Genomic DNA, 21,261 nt, shown 5'->3' with positions numbered 1-21,261 from the left:
CGAGCGCTATCGTCCGACTCAGATTTAAGACTGTGGGCTTCGTTACCAAGACTAGGGGACAAGAGCGGGAGAGTGGAAACGCGGGGAGAAAAGAAAAGAAAGAAAGCAGAGAAAAAAAGGATCAAGAAAAAAAGGGGGGGGGGCAAGCCAGGGCGACACCAAGACAGAAAAAAAGGGGGGAGGGAGAAAGAACAAGAAAGAGAAAAACAAAATTTTAAGAACGACGGGGGAGCTTGGGAGCGTGTTGGGGATGCGAGAGGTTAGGAAGCATTCAGGGGTGTCGTTGGCGGCATGTTTTTGTGGCATTCGAAGAGCCGGTCAGGTGGTCAGTGCGCGAGTAACACAAAAGACAAAAAAAAGAAAAAAGAGAACACACACAAAACAAAACATGATTTGAAAGAGTGACTTGAGTAGCATAGCAGGAATACTTCGAGTAATTTTGAAATAGTTAAGATGGCGACGAGGAGTCTGCGGTGCAATGTATGGGATGACTGAAAGGCAGCGGCATGGTCTTTCAAGGGGCATTGCCCCAGTCGTTCAACGTAGCTGTCGTTAGGGCGACATCCAGAAATGGTGATACTCTAGGTTGAGGCGCCGAAAAAGGCATATTGACTTCGGAATGTGTTGATGAGGAGGTTTCAATATATATATATATATATATATATATATATATATATATATATATATATATATATATATATATATATATATATATATATATATATTTTGAAACCTCCTCATCAACACATTCCGAAGGAATGTGTTGATGAAAAGAGAAGGGGAGGGGGGACCGAAACCGGAATAACAAACAGGAGGGTGACGTGCGCAGAGGCGGGCGGAGGCGAGTGTACATGGAAGAAGGGGGTCGTACAGTTGACATAGACGTAAAAACCTCTAAGAGTATATTAAATTGAGTAGTAGGCAGGTAAATTTTTTCGAAATGGAACAGTGGGTGAGGTTAAGAATTAAGGTTAGCTGGTGGCATAATGTGTTTTGTGTTTTGGTTGATGATATGAGAATTTCAGATTTAAGTTACCGCTTTTAGAGATTCTAAGTTGCCGCGTGCTAAATTAATTTTTGTCGGGTGTAGGCAATTAAACTTGTGTATGAGGTATGATTCCGTATGCTTCCTTTCGCGACGGGAACGGCAATTTGTTTGCAGTATATAGAGCCTTGCTTTGTCAAATATATGACCGTGTTCATTAAACTGTCTGGCTACTGCTTTGGGTAGATTGTGTTTTGTGTCCGCGCGGTGACCGTTGAGTCTTGTATGAATTTGTTGTCCAGTCTCTCCTATGTATTTTCTAGCCAGTCGAGAAATACAAGCACGAGGCTTACAGACAACTAAACAACCCAGATCATTACTGCAAACTAGACACCGATCCGACATTGTCCTACACAGTGACAATTACGAACAGGCTGAAATCACTTTTGGTTGATAAATTGATAACCCCTTCAGAATAAAAGTTTCTTAAACCAAGTAACAAAACTGCCGGGCGTTTTTACCTCCTTCCAAAAATTCATAAAATTCCATCCGCTGAACTATACACTGCTCTTGTCCCAGGCCGCCCGATAGTATCAAATAACGACACCCCCACAGAGAGCATCTCCACATTCCTTAACCTTGTTGACTTGCCAAAAGCACTTCCGTCATTTGTACAAGATACGCCCCATCTGCTGAGAATTTTAGAGGACAATAATACTAAAGGCACACTACCCCACAACACTATTCTCGCAACACTAGACGTCACGGCGCGGTACACCAACATTCCAATCCCTGATGGTTTATCTTCAATAAAACAAACGCTGTCTAAACACAATGCACAACACTCTACTGAAGCCTACTTGTCTCTCCTTGAATTAAATCTAACACACAAATACTTCGAATTTGAGGAGAGGTACTACCTACAGATACATGGTACAAGCATGAGTACGCCTTTCGTACCAACCTACGCGAACATATTTATGGGGATTCTAGAAACAGATTTGCTATCGCGCTGCACCACCAAGCCCCACACATACCTACGATACATAGACGACATACTGCTAATATCGGGACATGGTCATGACAGTCTAGATAAATATGTAGCATTTCTAAACTCCGTTCACCTAACAATAAAATTCACATCAGAATCGTCAACTGAGCGCATAAACTTTCTGGACACAACAATATACATTGACAATGGTGAGCTAAAGACAACACTGTATAGGAAACCTTTCGACAAACAACAGTGCCTAGAATATACCAGCCACCATCCAAGACATTGCAAACAAGGCATCTTTAAAGGCCAAGCCACACGACTACGTCGCATTTGCGTTGAAGACCAAGACTACATAGATAGACTCGATCACCTTAAAGGAACCCTATCAAACAGGAACCACCCAAACAGTGACCTTCAAACAGCCTACATCATCTGCAACCAAACTTGATCGAGCCGAGGTCCTAAAGCCCCGCCCGAGGATCACAAGAACAACAACGCCTCTTCTTACTACTAAATTCTCAAGCGCACTCCCAAACGTGAATAGCATCCTTAGTAAATACTACCCAATTCTCACCAGCAACCAGAAACTTAATCAGATTTTTCCCGACCCTCCCGGAGTAGCCTACAGACGCAACAGTAATTTTAAAGATGTTCTTGTGCACGCCAAACTACAGACAAAGAGGAAGTCGGGAACCAATACGTGTGGCCACCCCAGGTGCTCTACATGCAAACATATTCAATCTACTACAGTAAAAAGCACAGCGTTGAATTACGCACACAAGGAAACTTCGGCTTTCACCTGCACATCAAGTAACGTAGTATACTGTCTAAAAGCGCCGCTTGTAGCAAACAATACATAGGTGAGACTGGACAACAAATTCATACAAGACTCAACGGTCACCGCGCGGACACAAAACACAATCTACCCAAAGCAGCAGCCAGCCAGTTTAATGAACATGGCCATATATTTGACAAAGCAAGGCTCTATATACTACAAACAAATTTCCGTTCCCCTCGCGAAAGGAAGTATATGGAATCATAACTCATACACAAGTTTAATTGCCTGCACCCGACAGGAATTAATTTGGCATGCGGCAACTTGGAATCTTTAAAAGCGGTAACTTAAATCTGAAATTCTCTCATCATGAACCAAGACACAAAACACAATATGCCACCAGCTAACCTTAATTCTTAACCTCACCCACTCTTCCATTTCGACAAATTTTTTCCTGCCTATGAGTGGGCGCACGATCCCAGGATCGCCCAGTTGAGGAGCGAAAACGCCAATCTCAAGGAGGAAATTCAGAGAACGAAGGCCGACTATGAGGCCTTCCGAAACGCCAGCGCCGTCCAAGCATCCGCGGCAAGGCAAACGTCTACGGAAGAAGGGGCTGCAGCAAGGGCGGTCAAGCGCAGAGCCACCTCCTCCGAGGGTACGGTTGAGGACGTGAGCACGGCGGAGGCTGCCATGCAGAGATCCTTGGACCGCATGCAAAAATCCTTTGCCGAGCGGGTACAGAGTAACCAGACCCTTCTACTCAGAGTGCACCTGCTTGAGAACGAGCTTGCCAAGTGATGTGACCTGCACTACGGCGACGCAGCCAGGCCGGAGGCGGTGTCCAGTGTCATGCTACAAGAAAATCAGCAGTCGTGGGCTGACGAGCAAGATGGCACCCCAGCCCACTTCCAGTCCAACGTGGCCAACCATGGCCAGACCGGATCGTAAGCTCATCGTGTGGCAGTGGAACTGCGCCAGCTTCCGGAGGCGCAGGCCTCAACATGGTGCAGTTCATCAAGGCCCGGGAGCCGCAAGAGAGGCCCCACGTCATTTTGCTACAGGAAACGGGATTGGAAACGATTTCCCTCCAGGGATACCGAGCTGTGTCCTCGTTGGCGGAGAACGGGCTCGGCATCGCGATACTTATTGCAAAGAAGTGCGCCTCCCAGGAGCACGATCTCCGTCTTGGCAACACCAAACTGGAAGCGTTGCTCGTCGAGATCATACCCAACAGTTGGCTGAAGAACAGCGTCTACGTTGTAAATGTGTACTGCTCTCTAGGAACAACCGGCAGACCTTCTACAGCCTAACAACCAAGGCATCGTCCAAGGCGAGGGAGACGCCGCTCGTTATGGCTGGAGATTTCAACGCGCCGCACGAACCCTGGGGCTATGTGAGAAGCATTCTCAAAGGCTGCAGACTCCTGCAGGCTGCGACTGACAGCTCCCTAGAACTGATAACCGACCTCCATTACCCCACGCGCACGGGAAACTCGCTCTCCAGAAACACCACCCCACACCTGGCCTTCGTCAAGAACGTGCTGGGAGCGGAGTGGCACAACTTTATTTATTTATTTACATATACTGCCATCTTGCATAACAAGATATTGCAGGAGTGAGTGCATACATATGTCAATCAGTTGAAGAATACATTTGAGTGGCAAAAAGAAAACAAACAATAGAAAAAAAACAATATCAGGAATAGCTAGTTGATTAATGAACATGATTAGGTAATAGGTTGGCAAATACATCACTTGGTAACTCGCGCAAGGACCCCTCAAGGCCATTCCAAATCACAATTGTATGCGGAAAAAAGGAAAACCTAAAACAATCAATCGTTGCATTCAAAGGAACAATGTTAAGCTGATGACTTCTTCTGGTGGGCCGAGCAGAAGGGTTAGTGAAAACAATAGGTGCATTGACATAAGTTGTCCCATGAGCAATTTTATGTAGCAGAACAACACGGTCACAAGTACGTCTATGGGCCAGTGGCTTTAGTAGTAGCTTGCTCGCATGTGATGTCGGTGAGAAATGGCGGTCATAACGATTATATATAAACCTTATGGCCTTTTTCTGAATAGACTCAAGCATGTCTATGTCTTTGGAATGATGTGGCGACCACACTACCGACGCGTATTCAAGTAGAGGCCTTATTAGTGATCTGTATGCCGTTAATTTACATTCTTTAGTTGCATCTCGTAAGGTTCTTTTAAGAAAACCCAGTTTTCTCAACGCCTTGTTGGTTACAGAGTTAATGTGCGCATGCCATTTTAGATCAGGGGAGAAAGTAACACCAAGGTATTTAAACGTGTGGACGCTTGCAAGCTTCATTAAAATATGTAAATTGTAATGGTTGTTTTTTATTCGAAAAAGTTATTGATACGGTTTTCTTAAAATTAAGTGACATTTGCCATGTTCTGCTCCATTCGCAAAAACGGGTGAAGAATTCATTCAGCTCTAACTGATCATGATTACTACTTATAGTAGAATAAAGGACGCAGTCGTCAGCATATAGTCTTATTTTGACAGAAGTGCCCGCGGTTACTTCAACGACATCATTTACATAGACTACAAACAGCAAAGGACCCAAGACAGACCCCTGTGGTACACCGGATGTAACATTGACACGAGATGAGTGAACATTGTTAAATGCAACAAACTGGGTTCTTGTACTTAGGTAGTCCTGTATCCAACCTAGTAATTTATAACCATGAATTATTGCCTTGAGTTTAATGAGAAGCTTTTTATGGCACACTGTGTCAAAAGCTTTACTGGAATCAATAAAAATGGCATCAAGTTGTCCTCTAAGGTTAAGTGTGGATGCAATATCATGGGAGAATTCTAGAAGTTGTGTTACCGTGGAGAATCCGGAACGGAAGGCATGTTGAGCATGAGAAAGAAGATTATGTTCAGATAAGTACTCAATGATATATTTATGAATAATGTGTTCCAATAGTTTACAAGATGTTGATATTAAAGAAATAGGTCTGTAGTTAGATATTTCCTGCTTATTACCGTCTTTGTGCATTGGAACAACTTTAGCACATTTCCAGAGTATTGGAACAGTGGATGATTCTACAGATTTCGAAAAAATTAGGGATAAGTACCGAGAGCTCCATTCAGAATATCGCCGTAAAAACATATATGGTATATTATCTGGCCCAGTACTTTTCATAGTATCGATCTTGAGTGTAAGATTGTGTACACCAGCTGAAGTGATTGCCATACTAGGAAAAGGTGATGACGAAAGAGTAGTGCAAAACCTGGTGGTGCGTCCATCATTACAGGTGAACAACACTGATTTAAAGTAATTATTGAAAGCTTCGGTAATGCTAAGATTATCTGAGCATGGTTCATTAGCAATTATGAATGAAGGAGAGCTCTCACTTGGTGGACTGATGGTTCGCCAGAACTTTGATGGCTTGTTTTTAATGAAGTATGACAAGGTGCTATTAAAATAGAAACTTTTCGCATTGGACATAGCAGATTTTAAGTTGTTTTTAAGTGTGGTCAATACTGAAGCTTTCATTGGATTGTTTGCGCAGACGCCTGATGCGACGAATTAGGTGTATAATTTCACGTGTGTACCAAGGGTGCTTGGGATTGCGCTTTATACACTTGGTTGGAATGTAATCAGTTATACATTGATTGACAATTGAGTAAAAACGGTTCACTAACACGTTAACAGAGGAATGGTTTACGCAACTCGAAAATCCATCAAAAGAGCATGCGAGCAACTCAGTTATAGAGTTGTCATCAGCACGTTCAGTTCAATACTGTCTGATGTGAGGGGCGCTTAGGCATAGTTGCTAAATTCAAATAAACAATGACCCCCTTATGGTCCGAGAGGCCTTCAACGATAGTACTATCGTAACCATTTTGTCTAAGTTGCTCAATTATGAAAACAAGATCTGAAATTGAGCTTTCTCGGGTTGCGGAATTCACAATTTGCGTCAGATCGAAAGAAATAGACATGTTAATCAAGTAATCACAAATGGCTTTGTGACGGCCACCAGCATATAGCGTTGGCCAATCTATGCCAGGGGTGTTGAAATCACCAGCAAGTAATTTTGGCAGCGGCGACAGTGCAGGCAGCACGTCTGACCGTTCTTCTTGTACATTACAGGCCCTGTGTTCAAACCTTCATTTGGATTTTAACCAGCAACTGTGCCGACCGTATTCTGCCTGAACTTTGGATTTCCCGCGCCTGCTGGTTATCAAGAAGAAAGTCGTCTTGCAACGTGCCGTTTATCAACGACGAACAGCGACATAGCGGCGGATCTGTGCTTCGCATCGGGGGCGTACCGTCAGGCACGCAGCTCGCATTTTGGCAGCGGCGACAGTGCAGGCAGCACGTCTGACCGTTCTTCTTGTACATTACAGGCCCTGTGTTCAAACCTTCATTTGGATTTTAACCAGCAACTGTGCCGACCGTATTCTGCCTGAACTTTGGATTTCCCGCGCCTGCTGGTTATCAAGAAGAAAGTCGTCTTGCAACGTGCCGTTTATCAACGACGAACAGCGACATAGCGGCGGATCTGTGCTTCGCATCGGGGGCGTACCGTCAGGCACGCAGCTCGCATTTTGGCAGCGGCGACAGTGCAGGCAGCACGTCTGACCGTTCTTCTTGTACATTACAGGTTGGTAACTCTCGTGCACTGTGTGCACGCTTCTTGCTATTTGTTTTTTTACTGTCGCCGCTGCCACCCATTGTGTTTTGTGCCATTGTTCTGATATTTTGAGTTGCAAGTATGCCTAAGTGTTACACTTGCCGAGCTGTACTGAATGATGACAAGAATGTTATTACATGCAGCGTTTGTGAATTTAGCTTTCATGGCACAGTCTGTTCGGGCATGACAGAAGAAGCATTTGCGTCCAAACGCGATACTAAGAGGAAGAACTGGAAGTGTGAGGCTTGTAGGCCGGGCAGTACGAAGGGCAGTGCACCTACTGTAGAACTGTTGGGAGATGCCGAAATCAAACACATGATAGTAGACATGAGCAAGAAGATAACCGCTCTCCTCCCTTTGACTGACAAAGTCGGAGAAGTGGAAAGGCTAGCTCAACTGCTATCTGATAAGTTTGATAACATTCAGGAACGCCTAAACAAGCACGAGAACGAGATAAAATGCATTCTTGGACGAGTTGATAAAATTGAGAAAGCCTGTGATGTTAAAAGTCTTGCCCAGCTACAGCTTGACGTTGACGACCTTGAATGGCGCAGTAGGCGCTTGAATATAGAAATCCACGGAATACCTGAGGAAGAGGGGGAGGACCTTCTATCTAAAGTCAATGATGTCGCTACAAAGTTGGGTGTTGATAGACTCGGTCGTGCAGACATTTCCGCCCTTCACAGGATGGCATCCAAGTCGGGCAAGATACGGGGAGTGATCGTTCGCTTTGTGCACCAGGACACACGTCACATCTGGCTGGCGAGGAGGAAGGCTCTCCGACAGTCTAATGAGGGCCTCTATATAACGGAGAACATGACTAGGCATGCAAGAATTCTCCTTGGGATAGCAAGAGCATGGGCTACGAGGGTTGGGTATGATTATGCATGGCACTCGAACGGCAAAGTCCTGGTGCGCCGAAAGAATGGGGAACCAGCTGCAGTCATCAGGGGTGAGGACGACTTGACTGCCCTGTGCAACTGACCTATTTTGTCAGCGTATCTGCTTGTGTAACGTATTACACGACTTGCAATGGATTCCTTAGGATGTATTACACTCACTGAATTAGTCCGAGAATTCCATAATAAGCACAGGGGTTTTCTTCGGTGCTTTCACTTAAATGTGCAGTCCATTGGAAACAAGGTCGCGGAACTTGAAGGTCTTTTCGAGAGGATGAATCACTGCTTTGATATTATCATGTTAACAGAAACCTGGCAATCAGATGACTTGGATGTTTTTCAAATTCCCGATATGAAAACGTTCTTTGTGCGTAGGCTAACCCGACGAGGTGGAGGCGTTTCTTTGTTAGTCAATAGTTCTCTTAAAGCAGTTCTGGTTGACGAGTTTTCTTGTGTAACTGCTGATTACGAAGTAGTGTGTGTTCTTTTTAGCAATGTCGTCATTGTATCCTGTTATCGTCCTCCAGATGGCAACATGCGCTCTTTTCTTGTTTTCTTAGATAACTTGCTTACATTTGTAAATGAAAATCAGTATAATGTTGTCATCGGCGGAGACTGCAATATAGATATGAATTGCAATAATGTAAAAAAATTTGAGTTCGAAAATTTGCTTTCATGTTATAACTGTGCCAACGTAGTAAATATTCCTACAAGGGTTACCATGTGCTCGCAGACCATTATTGATTTGTTTATAACAAATTATTATAAGTCCTTGGTTACAACAGGAGTGCTTTCGTACCCAATCAGCGACCATAGGCCAATATGCTGCTGTATTAAGACCGACAGTCCAAGAGTGGACACTGATGTTGCTTCTGGTTTCCAGCGTGTCTCGCAAGCTGCTCTGGACGCTTTCTATTTGGATATAAGTAACGTGTGTTGGGACAATATTTTTCACTCTACTGATGCCAATGTGGCTTATGATACTTTTTTGAGTTGTTTTTCGGCAGTATACAAAAAACATTTCATCTACAAACGACTGGAAAAGGTGAAAGGCTGTCGAAAGCCATGGATGACACGTGAGCTTTTGCACAAGATTGACAAAAAAGATCGTTTATTTAAGAAGTTTATGCGCACGCGTAAAGAAGTAGACCTAAGTGCATTTAAGCGGTTTAGAAATGCCTTAGATAAAGAACTTAAAAAATCAAAGGAAATGTATTACTTTCATCTATTTTCTTCCTGTTCTAAACGAACAGATGTATTATGGAACAAGTTGAATTCACTTATAGGACGGAGTGACAGGAAGGAACCGGTGACAGAAGTCTTGCACGGTGAGGGAACAGTCAGTGGTGACCGTATGGTCAACGTGTTTAACAACTATTTCGTGCAGAGAGATTTTGACACTGGGCCACGTGCATCCTACACAGCTCTAGATCCTCAAAATGCAAATACATTCTTTTTGGAAGCAACAGTAGAACATGAAGTTAGCTCTGTTTTCTTGGCGTTAAAAATCAGCCGAAGTTGCGATGCTGATGGGTTGCAAGTAAGGCCAGTAAAATACGTAATAAATAAAATTGCTCCTGTGCTGACATATATCTATAACTTATGTATTTCAACAGGTATTTTTCCATCCAAAATGCAAGTGGCTCGTGTAGTGGCTTTATATAAGAAAGGAGACAAAAAAGACGTCTCGAATTATAGACCAGTGTCGATACTGCCTGTATTTTCTAAAGGTTTCGAGAAAATAATCTATAATCGACTATATCCTTTCTGTAAGAAGCACGTGATAACGAAATGCCAGTACGGATTTATAAAAAATCGATCAACAGAACTAGCTCTTCTCGACCAGAAAGAATATATATTGGACAAATTTGAACAAAAACAATTTGTTCTTGGTGTTTTTATTGATTTTACGCAAGCCTTTGATTACATAAATCATAAAATTTTATTTGACAAATTAAGTCACTATGGCATTCGTGGGCTTCCCCTGATGCTTCTGAAAAGTTATCTTTCAGAAAGACGTCAGTTTGTGTCAATGAATGAAATGGTATCTGACAGAAAGCAAATAATCTCAGGAGTACCGCAGGGTAGCATTCTCGGGCCTTTGATCTTTAATTTATATATAAACGACATAGTCCATATATCTTCAGAAGGTAAATTTATAATTTATGCTGACGACACTAGCATATTTGTTTCGTCTTCATCAGATGCCGAACTTTTTCATAAAGGTAATGTCATTTTAGAGGAACTAAGCACGTGGGCAGATAATAACCAATTAAAGATAAATGCAAAGAAAACAAAGGCTGTGATGTTTCATTCTATAGGCAGGAAGGTTTCAGTAGTACGTAACCTAGTTTATCGCTGCTCAGAGATAGAGCTAGTTAGGTCTATTAAAGTACTTGGTGTGCATTTTTCAGAATCGCTGCAGTGGGATGAGCATATCAATGCGATATTACAAAAGTTAGGTGCAATAACGGGAATTCTGAACAGAAACCGCTACCTAATTCCGAAGTCAATAAAATTGTTAATCTATAACGCCCTCTTCGCTTCCTCTCTAAACTATTGTCATTTGGTCTGGGGGAATACAACACAATCGAATTTATCGCGGCTATTAGTCATGCAAAAAAGAATTTTGAGAATAATTGAGAATGTGCCACTCCGGCATTCTACTGAGGAGCTCTTTAAAAAATTTAAAATAATTAGAGTACAAGACACATATGAGTATAAATTGTTGCGTGAATATCGCCTTAACTATGACTGTCATAATTCTATCTTCATGGGTTTGGTGAATCTCCATTTGAAGGAAGCATCATATGCCACTAGAACAACAGAACTATGGAATGTTCCATATTGTCACACTAGGTATGGTCGGCAAATGCTCCAAAATAAACTTCCACGTCTACTAAATGAGTTTAATAAAAAACAAATCGATATCCGCGAAGCAACATTATCTGACTTGTACACATTCTTTCTAGCCTAACATTGACCACTAGAGCTGTTTTACGATTACTATTTAATTATATTGTTTCAATGTCACTATTACTAAGCGTACATTGTTATGAAATGTGCTGTCATTCGATGCTGAGGTGAAGTAAAGTATGTTAACGCATGATGCCCTACGTAGGACAGTAACTAATGTGTTTAATTTTGTGGTTTCGTCAAGGTTTATGGCAATGTTGTGCTTAATATGTTTTGTAAAAGTGTACGACCATGTGAACAAGACGTGTGTGCCTCTGCTGTTGTCTTTCCAGCGTGGGGGCGAAGGACTCCCTCAAGCCATCCTTGAATGGCTTTTCCCTTCGCCTCCCATCACATGTATATGTGATAAACCAATAAAGATTCAATCAATCAATCAATCAATCAATCAATCAATCAATTTTACAACAGTTAAGTTTATGTTTGGTTATATAATTGGTAAGATCGGAAAAGACACTGAGATCTGTGTCAGGGGGTCGATAAACAGCTCCTACATCCAAAAGTGAATCCACAAAGCCTTATTTTGCACCATACTGATTCGCAGTTAGGAACGTCAGGCAATGCTGTAAACTCAATGTCTTGGTTTACGAAGAGTGCCACACCGCCACCGCGCCGGTCACTTTTATCTTTCCTGAGGACGCTGTAACCTGGTGGTAAAGTTTCAGTATCTAAGATGTGTTCACCAAGCCACGTTTCAGTCACGCAAATCACAGAAGGATGATAAAATGCCACGAGGTGGTGAAAGTCTTGAATTTTGTTAAGAAGACTGCGGGCATTAACGTTTACCAGCGAGAAATTAGCATCGGAATGCAGTCAAGTTTCATGTACTGCAGAGGTTTGCTTTTTGGTTTTAATCATTGAATCACCTGATTCATTCAGCACATAGCGTACATTGTCTATCAGCAAGGAATCATATTGCAGACGAATGGTAGATGCATTTTTCCTTTGATTTACAGAAAGCCTCCAAAGAGCTTTGCGTATCTTTCGAACCCGTTCAGAGAAGTCCTCATTTATATATATATCTGTACCTTTAAGCTTTCGGGCATTCTTTAATATTGCAATCTTTGACCTGTAGTCCAAAAATTTGAAAATAGCAGGACGTGGTTTATGACCTCTACGCACCCCAAGCCTGTGCCAACGTTCAATGTCTGCACACTGAACACCAAGTTTATCAGATATCAAGTTTGTGAATGCATCAAGTAGTTGCCCGGAGGGCTCAGAATGGGGTTCAGGTAATCCATAGACAACAAGGTTTTTTCTGCGGGACCTGTTTTCAAGACCGTCAGACCGACTTCCCAGCTTCAATACCACGTTTTTAAGATGAGCGACAGTTTTTGATGAGCGACAGATGAGCGACAGTTTACTGGCAGTACTGACGTCTCAAGCCTGTTTAGCCTTTCTTCAATGGAAGAAAACTTGGCTGTCCCAGAAGGTATTTCGGAACGAATTTTTTCCTGCCCTGCGAGCAATTGCAATAGCGTTTCCTGTAACTTATCGGGGACAGGATTGGTCTCGACGTCACCAGGTAACATCAACAACATTCTACGGACAGAAAAAATAGAAAACGCTCTCATCAGTAGGCCAGGCAGCAGCACTATACATCGATCATCGCTTCTATAACAAGGAAAATTGTACTTCGGGCATACCTGAAAGACAGTGCAGACAAGCTTGAACCATGTGCTCATCGTGCCGCTGCAAGACCCACTGAAGAGCATAGCGTCCGTCCTCGGCTTTATAGCGCAGTGTAAACGACCAGGTGACGCTGTGGTAGTGCTCCATGCGCAGAAGGGCTCGCCAAAGGTCAAGCCACGCAGGTCCGGTGCTTCAATCCAACGATGATGCGATGTTTGTATCACATCCTCCGATATGGCGGTCCTGCGTAACGTTTCGAAGGATGGGCCAAAGGGATCATGCGCAGAGGTAGCACATTCCTGAAGACATCTGGATTTGGTGCAGGCGGCAATCTGAAAGACAGTGCAGACAAGCTTGAACCATGTGCTCATCGTGCCGCTGCAAGACCCACTCACTTACAAGAGAACCTGGGCAGTGACCACTACATCGTGGAAATCTCCCTACCGGTTGGCGCGGCCCCGCAGAGGGTCTTCGAAATAGTCGAGTGGGACGCCTTCCGAAAGAGAAAGAAGGAAGGCCACGAAATATACTAGTCGTTTGCGGACCTAGTAGCGCAGCTCAAGAAGGACGTAGCTGCGGTCATCAGGACCGTCGAAATGGACCTCAAGCTCGACCGCATGGTCGCTCGACTGGCGCACCTGCTCGAAGCCAAGAATTCTCTCACGGCCAGATGGAAGAAGCAGAAGCTGAATCGCAACCTCCGGAGGAGGATCGCGGTCCTCAACCGCGAGATCGAGATCGAATCGCACTGCAACGAGCTCGGCCAGCAGCAATGGAACGAAGTATGCGCGTCGGTCGACGGCCAGATGCGTGCGGCAGGCAAATGGAACCTCCTCAAGCAGTTATTGGAGGACACGCACTCCAAGAGAAACCACACTCTGGCCATCGATAGGCTGGTCCACAACCCCAATAGCGAATGCGCATCTAGGAACGAAGTGATGGACGAAATTGCGCGTCGCTACCTCCCCATCGGGCAGTCCGGGGCAGACGATTGCCCGGCCTATGGCGGCAAGACGGACGAGAAGCTCGGCTCCCCCTTCTTCGTCTCGGAAGTCAGAGCGGCCCTTCAAGGCCTCAATGGAAGATCGGTGCCCGGGCCGGATGGAATCTCGAGCAGACTCCTTCGAAATCTGGACGACGGCTCGATCGAACTGCTCACCAAAGAAATCAACGATGTCTGGGAGGCCGGCATCGTACCGGATGCCTGGAAGGAAGCCACGGTGATCCTAATTCCGAAGCCGGGAAAGACACCAGTCATAGACAGTCTGCGACCCATTTCGCTCACGTCTTGCGTGGGCAAGGTGGCGGAGCATGACATCCACAAACGAATATCGAGGCATGTCGAGGAACGACACCTCCTCCCGCCGGATATGGCCGGCTTCAGACCCTCGCTGTCCACTGAAGAGGTCATGCTGCTGATCAAGAGGCAAATAGTCGACGTGGTCACGAGAAACGTCCGAGGCATCTTGGCACTGGACATCGCCAAGGCCTTCGACACGATCAAACACAAGCACCTCCTCGACTTTGTGACGAGACTGAACCTTGGCGAACGCTTTCACGCGTGCGTGAGCTCTTTCCTAAGAGATCGCAAGGCCACGATCAAGTTGGGCCAGATCAAGTCGGAAGTATTCGCGCTGGGAGCCTGCGGCATGCCTCAGGGTGCGGTGTTATCTCCAGTGCTCTTCAACATCGGCATGCGAGACCTATCACTCCGACTCTACCGAATCGGGGCCGTCAATCTCAATCGCGCTCTCTATGCGGGTGACACACCAAGGTAAATGCCAGAACCAAGCAGATGTTAACTGGCGATTTCAATCTGGCAGGAATACACTGGGTTAACCTAACGTTTGGGGCTAGGGAAAATGAAAGCTGTGACCAATTGCTGAAAATATTGTTTAGCTTCTCATTATCGCAGCTAGTTAACCATCCAACAGGGCAGCTGGGAGGCGTCGCATCAGTACTAGACCTGGCATTAGTCTCGAACACTTTCAAATCAGAAATTAGCATAGAAGATGGTATTTCTGATCATAAAATGATTTTGTTTACCTTGTTTGGGCTGACGTCACAGGCGGGTCACCAAGATCATCCTTGCACTGATTATAAAAGTTATAGAAGAGCAGATGGCGTCAGCATCATAGATTATTTAGAAACTGTGTTTGAGGATTTCAACAGTAGCAATACTGTGAACGACAAAACTAACTTCTATGGGCAACCAGCGCTGAAGCTTCGCGTGCCGACAGCAGCGCCGTAACACACAGCCTAGTGAGCGGTAGACACAGTTTCCAGTAGCACACGCAGTGATTTCGTGTCAGCAAATTCACCGATTGTCTTGAGTCACACTTTTCACGGCTCCTCAAACGGCAGGGAACCGACGTGCTAGGACGTAGCAGCGCATGCGCTCTACGCAGCGGGCATGGCCATGGACAGAACTTGGCTGGCCGCATCGGGCTAGACAAACATTGATACAGGCGCACGTTTCTTATCGCTAAATATGTCGTGCCATCTTCGTAGCCTCCCTATCGGACGGTTTCAGCATATTTTAGTAACGCATGAAAATGTCGTAGCGCCTCCTGGCCAGCGCTGGTTCCCCATTGGGCGAACCTGTGCCCTCAAAACAGGCTACACTTATAGCACAACGATAGCGGCGAACACGCTCGGCGATCGTCGAAAATCTGATCAGCGGGTCAAGCGCGTCGGCTGTTATACAGCAATCATCGAATGTTCTAGATTAAACGTTGGGACCCGCATGCCTTCTAAAATGTTCTACATCATTCGTGTCAAGCGATGAAATCAGATAACACAACGTTCGGCGACAACAGACAGCGGATAGAAGCATCGGTAACTTTCCAGAAACTTCGGATACATGCAGGCGCGTCTCGCGCTGCACGATAACATTTGTTAGGCGGCCAAACGTGGTCGCCCGATAAAGATAAGTACACGTGTCAATATGATGTTAACGTATTGTGGGAGAAATTTAAAGGTGCCATAAAACATTGTGAAGAAAATTTTATCCCCACAATACGTAAACGAACAAATAGGAAAACACCCTGGATTACCCGCAGTATTACCCACTTGAAAAGAAAATTGCGAAGGATGCGCAGGAAAAAACATAACCCAGTGGAAATCGCGCATCTTTCGGCTGCGTTGAAGTTTGAATTAAAAAAGGCGAGAGATAACTTTTTCTCGAATACTCTGATGAACTTCATGCACAGTAAGCCGCACAAATTCTGGCGCTATCTGTCAGAACCTGAAAACCCAATAGTACAAATTGAAATCGCAGGTTTGCCTACCCATGATGCACACACTATTGCTAACACTTTAAATGCCCATTTCCAATCCGTGTTCACACGCTCTCCCCATCCAAGTGATGCTTTGTTTGCATCTGATTCAGCGATGCCTGACGTAGTTATAACTGAGCCAGGCATACTGAACCTGCTCTTGAACACTGACACAAAGAAAACGCCCGGCCCCGATAATATTTCCAATATGTTTCTAAAAAGATTTGCTGCCCAACTGGCTCCGTTCTTACACAGGATGTTTACGGCGTCGCTTCGAGCAGCTGCATTACCTTCACACTGGCTGGTCGCAAAAGTAATCCCGATTCACAAAGGTGGCAATAGGGTGCACATAGACACATACCGGCCAATTTCTTTAACAAGCTGTTGTAGCAAATTATGGGAGCACATTATCGACAATTCCATTATTAGTTAGAAAACAATTACCTGATATACCCTAAACAGCATGGCTTCAGGAAGGGCCTCTCTACAGTGACACAGCTATTGGAAATTTCGCATGACTTTGCAGAGATAATTATTCCGGACTACAAGGAGACGCCATATTCGTCGATTTCTCCAAAGCCTTCGATCGCGTGCCTCACTGTGAACTGATCGAAAAACTTAAACTTATTGGCATTGCATCTAACATTGTTGCGTGGATAGCATCTTGCCTCGCACTCAGATCACAATATGTATCAGTAAACAATAATGAGTCAGAGAGCCTTGAAGCCTTTTCTGGTGTGCCACAGGGGTTCGTGCTGGGGCCATTGCTCTTTCTAATGTACGTCAACGACATCCCATCATGTGTTGAGCCTAGTGTAACCATATGTGTTTTTGCGGATGATTGTGTTGTCTACACAGCTGTTCGGTCTGTGGATGATCAAATTAAACTAAACACCTCACTAAACAGCATTGCCAAGTGGTGTGATAGGTGGGGAATGAAGTTCAACATCAATAAAACAGCATACATCACTTTTACACATAAAAAGGTACCTGACATGTTCACTTACAACATAAGAGGCACAGCTATAATAAGATCAGATACTGTAAAATATTTGGGTGTGACATTCTCGAGCTCGCTCAAATGGGACACTCACATTGACATCACATGTGCAAAGGCATTTAAGCAGCTCAATTTCTTACGTCGGAAATTGGCAACAGCACCATGCGATGTCAAATTAACTGCGTACAAAACCCTCGTTCAGCCCATACTTGAGTATTCCAGCATTGTATGGTCCCCGCAGCAGTCTTACCTCATTGATAAACTTGATAGAATACAGCGCATGGCACTGCGTTTCATTTATTCCAGATACTCGCCGTACGACAGCGTCACTGCTTTACGTGAACAAGCAAATATCCCGACTCTAATATTAGGACGGCGTATCGCTGCCACGAAGTTTCTTTTCTATCTTTATCACGGGCGCATAAATATAGGTAAAACAAAGTACATTAGGCCACCCTCCCAACATTCGGAAAGAACAAATCACAGTAAATGCATCAGTTTTCTGCGCGTTGCAACACATATAAATATTCATTTTTTCCATCTGCAATTGAAACCTGGAAGCGTCTGCTGGAACCAATTGCACATGTTGACTTCATCGAAGTATTTGCAACCAAGATACGTGCACTTTATTATGATTAGGTCTGTTTCCGATTATGTACTGCTTCGCTCAACGTCGTGTTGCGCAACTGTGTTTTGGCCGTTCCCCACCACATCTGAATTGTTCGTAGCTCTTACCCCTTCCCTGTAATACATGCCTTGTACCAATTCCTTTGGTCTGTCGTTTTGTTTGCGTGTTATATCTTTGAATTGTAATAATTGGCGTGTTTCATTTGCTTTCTTCTGTTTTGACCAACAATATTTTGTTGTTTTGATTGTGACTCACTCCTGTATGAGCCTGTAAAAGGCTTACAGTATTGCTAAATAAATAAATATATAAACATCACCGTCTGGTGCGGCGGTGGGTGGGACGCAGTGGTGGAGCGGGCCCTACAAGAGGCCTTGTACGTCACGGAAGAATTCCTCGAGGGCACGGGACTGGTCCTCTCGCCGACGAAGTCGGAACTCTTGCTGCATCGGCCCGACAGAAAATGCCGCAAGTTCGACACGACGCTGGACCAAGTACCGATCGAACTGAGGACGAAGACGGGTCACCGCATCCAGACGGTGGATTCTCTCACGGTGCTCGGACTGGTCCTCAATGCGAAGGGCAACAACGCGAAAACAATCGCGCGCCTGAGCGCGAAGACGGAGAGCATGCTCAGACTCGTTTCGCGAGTGACGAGCAGGAAGGGGGGCATCAGCGAAGCCAACCTCTAAAGGATCTACCACGCCTTCCTCATGAGCCATATCAAGTACGTGGCTTCTGCGCTAAGCTGGTCGCGGTCGGAGGAGAACAAGATCGACGCACTCATGAGGAAGAGCATTAGGCGAGTCCTCGGCATCCCCGTGACGACCAGCACAGAGAAGTTAATGCAACTCGGGGTCCACAACATCCTGAGCGAAGTGGTTGAAGCACAGAAAACGGCACAGATCGTTCGCTTTTCTACCACCAAGGCCGGCCGCCGAATACTTGTGATGGCGGGTCTGGCAGCCATGGCCGAGGAGTCGTGCGCAGTCCCCCTCTGCGAGGGTGAAAGGGACGCCTTTCAAGTTTCACCCTTCCCGAGGAACGTTCATCCACAACACAGTGAGGCCCGGCGCGCAGCCAGAGCCCGAGCACTCATCAAGACGGCCCTGCAGAACCCAGAGCTCGCGTCCTTTGTCGACGCGGCGCGGTATCCGGGATCAAACTCCTACGTGGCCACGATGGTTGACCCGCAGGGCAAGATCCTTAATGCGGCATCTATCCAAAGCTCGACGGCATCCGTCGCAGAGCAAGTCGCCGTGGCGCTGGCTCTGTGCGAACCCGGGCGCACGCAAATTTTCACGGATTACTGGTGGGTGGCGATGGCCTTTCTCGCAGGCTCGGTCTCGGCCGAGGCTGCAGCAGTGCTGAGGACCCGCAAGACTGGCACGGCTCGTCACGTCATCGCTTGGTTCCCGGCTCACATGGGCCGGAACGTCTCCCCAGGCTCGATCAACCCGAATGAGCTGGCCCACGACCAGGCGCGAGGTCTCATCAACCTGGCCGGTCCGAGGGGCCCGGCTTCGCAGGGGATCGACCAAACCGCGGACCCGCTGCTTACTTTCCACGAGATAACTGCTCACTACCAGCTGGGACGGAGGAAGTTTGCGCTCCTCACCCGAAGCTAGGCAGACCCCAGGCCTCGGTGCTGAGAATGCTGCAGACAGGCTCCTTTCCGTCTCCCTCAAAGCTGAGTCACTACACTCCGGTTGTGGATCCCTGCTGCCCAGACTGCGGCGAGTAACGGTCCACCTTGAATCACATGCTGTGGCAATATTCTGCGTTGGGCCACTCGCCTTTCAACAGGCAAGAAGACTGGGATGAAGCCGTGATAAAGGACGACCTTCAAGTCCAGCTTCGGCCTGTCCAAAGGACCTGGAGACAGTGCTGAAGATCACGGTCTTCCGCCCACGGCGCGGGTGGGGGCCGCGACTACGATAACGTAGTCCTTTAGGACCAATTAAGGTTTCTTGTCTGTCTGTCTGTCTACTCATCATCATCATCATCATCAGCCTGGTTACGCCCACTGCAGGGCAAAGGCCTCTCCCATATTTCTCCAACAACCCCGGTCATGTACTAATTGTGGCCACGCCGTCCCTGCAAACTTCTTAATCTCATCCGCCCACCTAACTTTCTGCCGCCCCCTGCTACGCTTCCCTTCCCTTGGGATCCAGTCCGTAACCCTTAATGACCATCGGTTATCTTCCCTCCTCATTACATGTCCTGCCCATGCCCATTTCTTTTTCTTGATTTCAACTAAGATGTCATTAACTCGCGTTTGTTCCCTGACCCAATCTGCTCTTTTCTTATCCCTTAACGTTACACCTATCATTCTTCTTTCCATAGCTCGTGGCGTCGTCCTCAATTTGAGTAGAACTCTTTTCGTAAGCCTCCAGGTTTCTGCCCCGTAGGTGAGTCCTGGTAAGACACAGCTGTTATATACTTTTCTCTTGAGGGATAATGGCAACCTGCTGTTCATGCTCTGAGAAAGCCTGCCAAACGCACCCCAGCCCATTCTTATTCTCCTAATTATTTCCGTCTCATGATCCGGATCCGCCGTCACTACCTGCCCCAAGTAGGTGTATTTCCTCACGACTTGCAGTGCCTCGCTGCCTATGGTAAATTGCTGTTGTCTTCCGAGACTGTTAAACATTACTTTAGTTTTCTGCAGATTAATTTTCAGACCCACTCTTCTGCTTTGACTCTCCAGGTCAGTGAGCATGCATTGCAATTGGTCCCCGGAGTTACTAAGCAAGGTAATATGATCAGCGAATCGCAAGTTACTAAGGTACTCTCCATTAACTTTTATCCCCAATTCTTCCCAATCCAGGTCTCTGAATACCTCCTGTAAACATGCTGTGAATAGCATTGGAGAGATCGTATCTCCCTGCCTGACGCCTTTCTTTATTGGGATTTTGTTGCTTGCTTTATGGAGGACTATGGTGGCTGTAGAGCCGCTATAGATATCTTTCAGTATTTTTACATACGGCTCGTCTACACCCTGATTTCGTAATGCCTCCATGACTGCTGAGGTTTCGACAGAATCAAACGCTTTCTCGTAATCAATGAAAGCTATATATAAGGGATGGTTATATTCCGCACATTTCTCTATTACCTGATTGATAGTGTGAATATGATCTATTGTTGAGTAGCCTTTACGGAATCCTGCCTGGTCCTTTGCTTGACAGAAGTCTAAGGTGTTCCTGATTCTATTTGCGATTACCTTCGCAAATAGTTTGTAGGCAACGGACAGTAAGCTGATCGGTCTATAATTTTTCAAGTTTTTGGCGTCTCCTTTCTTATGAATTAGGATTATGTTAGCATTTTTCCAAGATTCCGGTACGCTCGAGGTCATGAGGCATTGCGTATACAGGGTGGCCAGTTTCTCTAGAACAATCTGTCCACCATCCTTCAACAAATGTGCT

The 21,261-nt window shown here is 45.6% G+C and overlaps 2 long non-coding RNA genes across 3 annotated transcripts in view; one reads left to right on the top strand and one right to left on the bottom strand.

Annotated features, from left to right (window-relative positions):
- LOC139057204 (uncharacterized) overlaps nt 1–13,013 on the bottom strand; it is a 31,343-nt gene extending 18,330 nt beyond the window's left edge. Inside the window, exon 1 of one of the 2 annotated variants that reach the window (XR_011512639.1) lies at nt 12,948–13,013. This is a non-coding gene — a long non-coding RNA (uncharacterized lncRNA). The remainder of the gene's footprint in view (nt 1–12,947) is intronic. The other variant, XR_011512640.1, reaches the window with a different exon arrangement.
- The window catches only part of LOC139057213 (uncharacterized), a 67,192-nt gene that overhangs the window by 16,130 nt on the left and 29,801 nt on the right, over nt 1–21,261 (top strand). The gene's annotated exons all lie outside the window — the stretch shown is intronic.

Source organism: Dermacentor albipictus, chromosome 1 (assembly GCF_038994185.2).
Source record: "Dermacentor albipictus isolate Rhodes 1998 colony chromosome 1, USDA_Dalb.pri_finalv2, whole genome shotgun sequence".
NCBI lineage: Eukaryota > Metazoa > Arthropoda > Arachnida > Ixodida > Ixodidae > Dermacentor > Dermacentor albipictus.
Note: the sequence above shows the minus strand (reverse complement) of the source record. Positions and strands in the feature narration are given on the sequence as shown.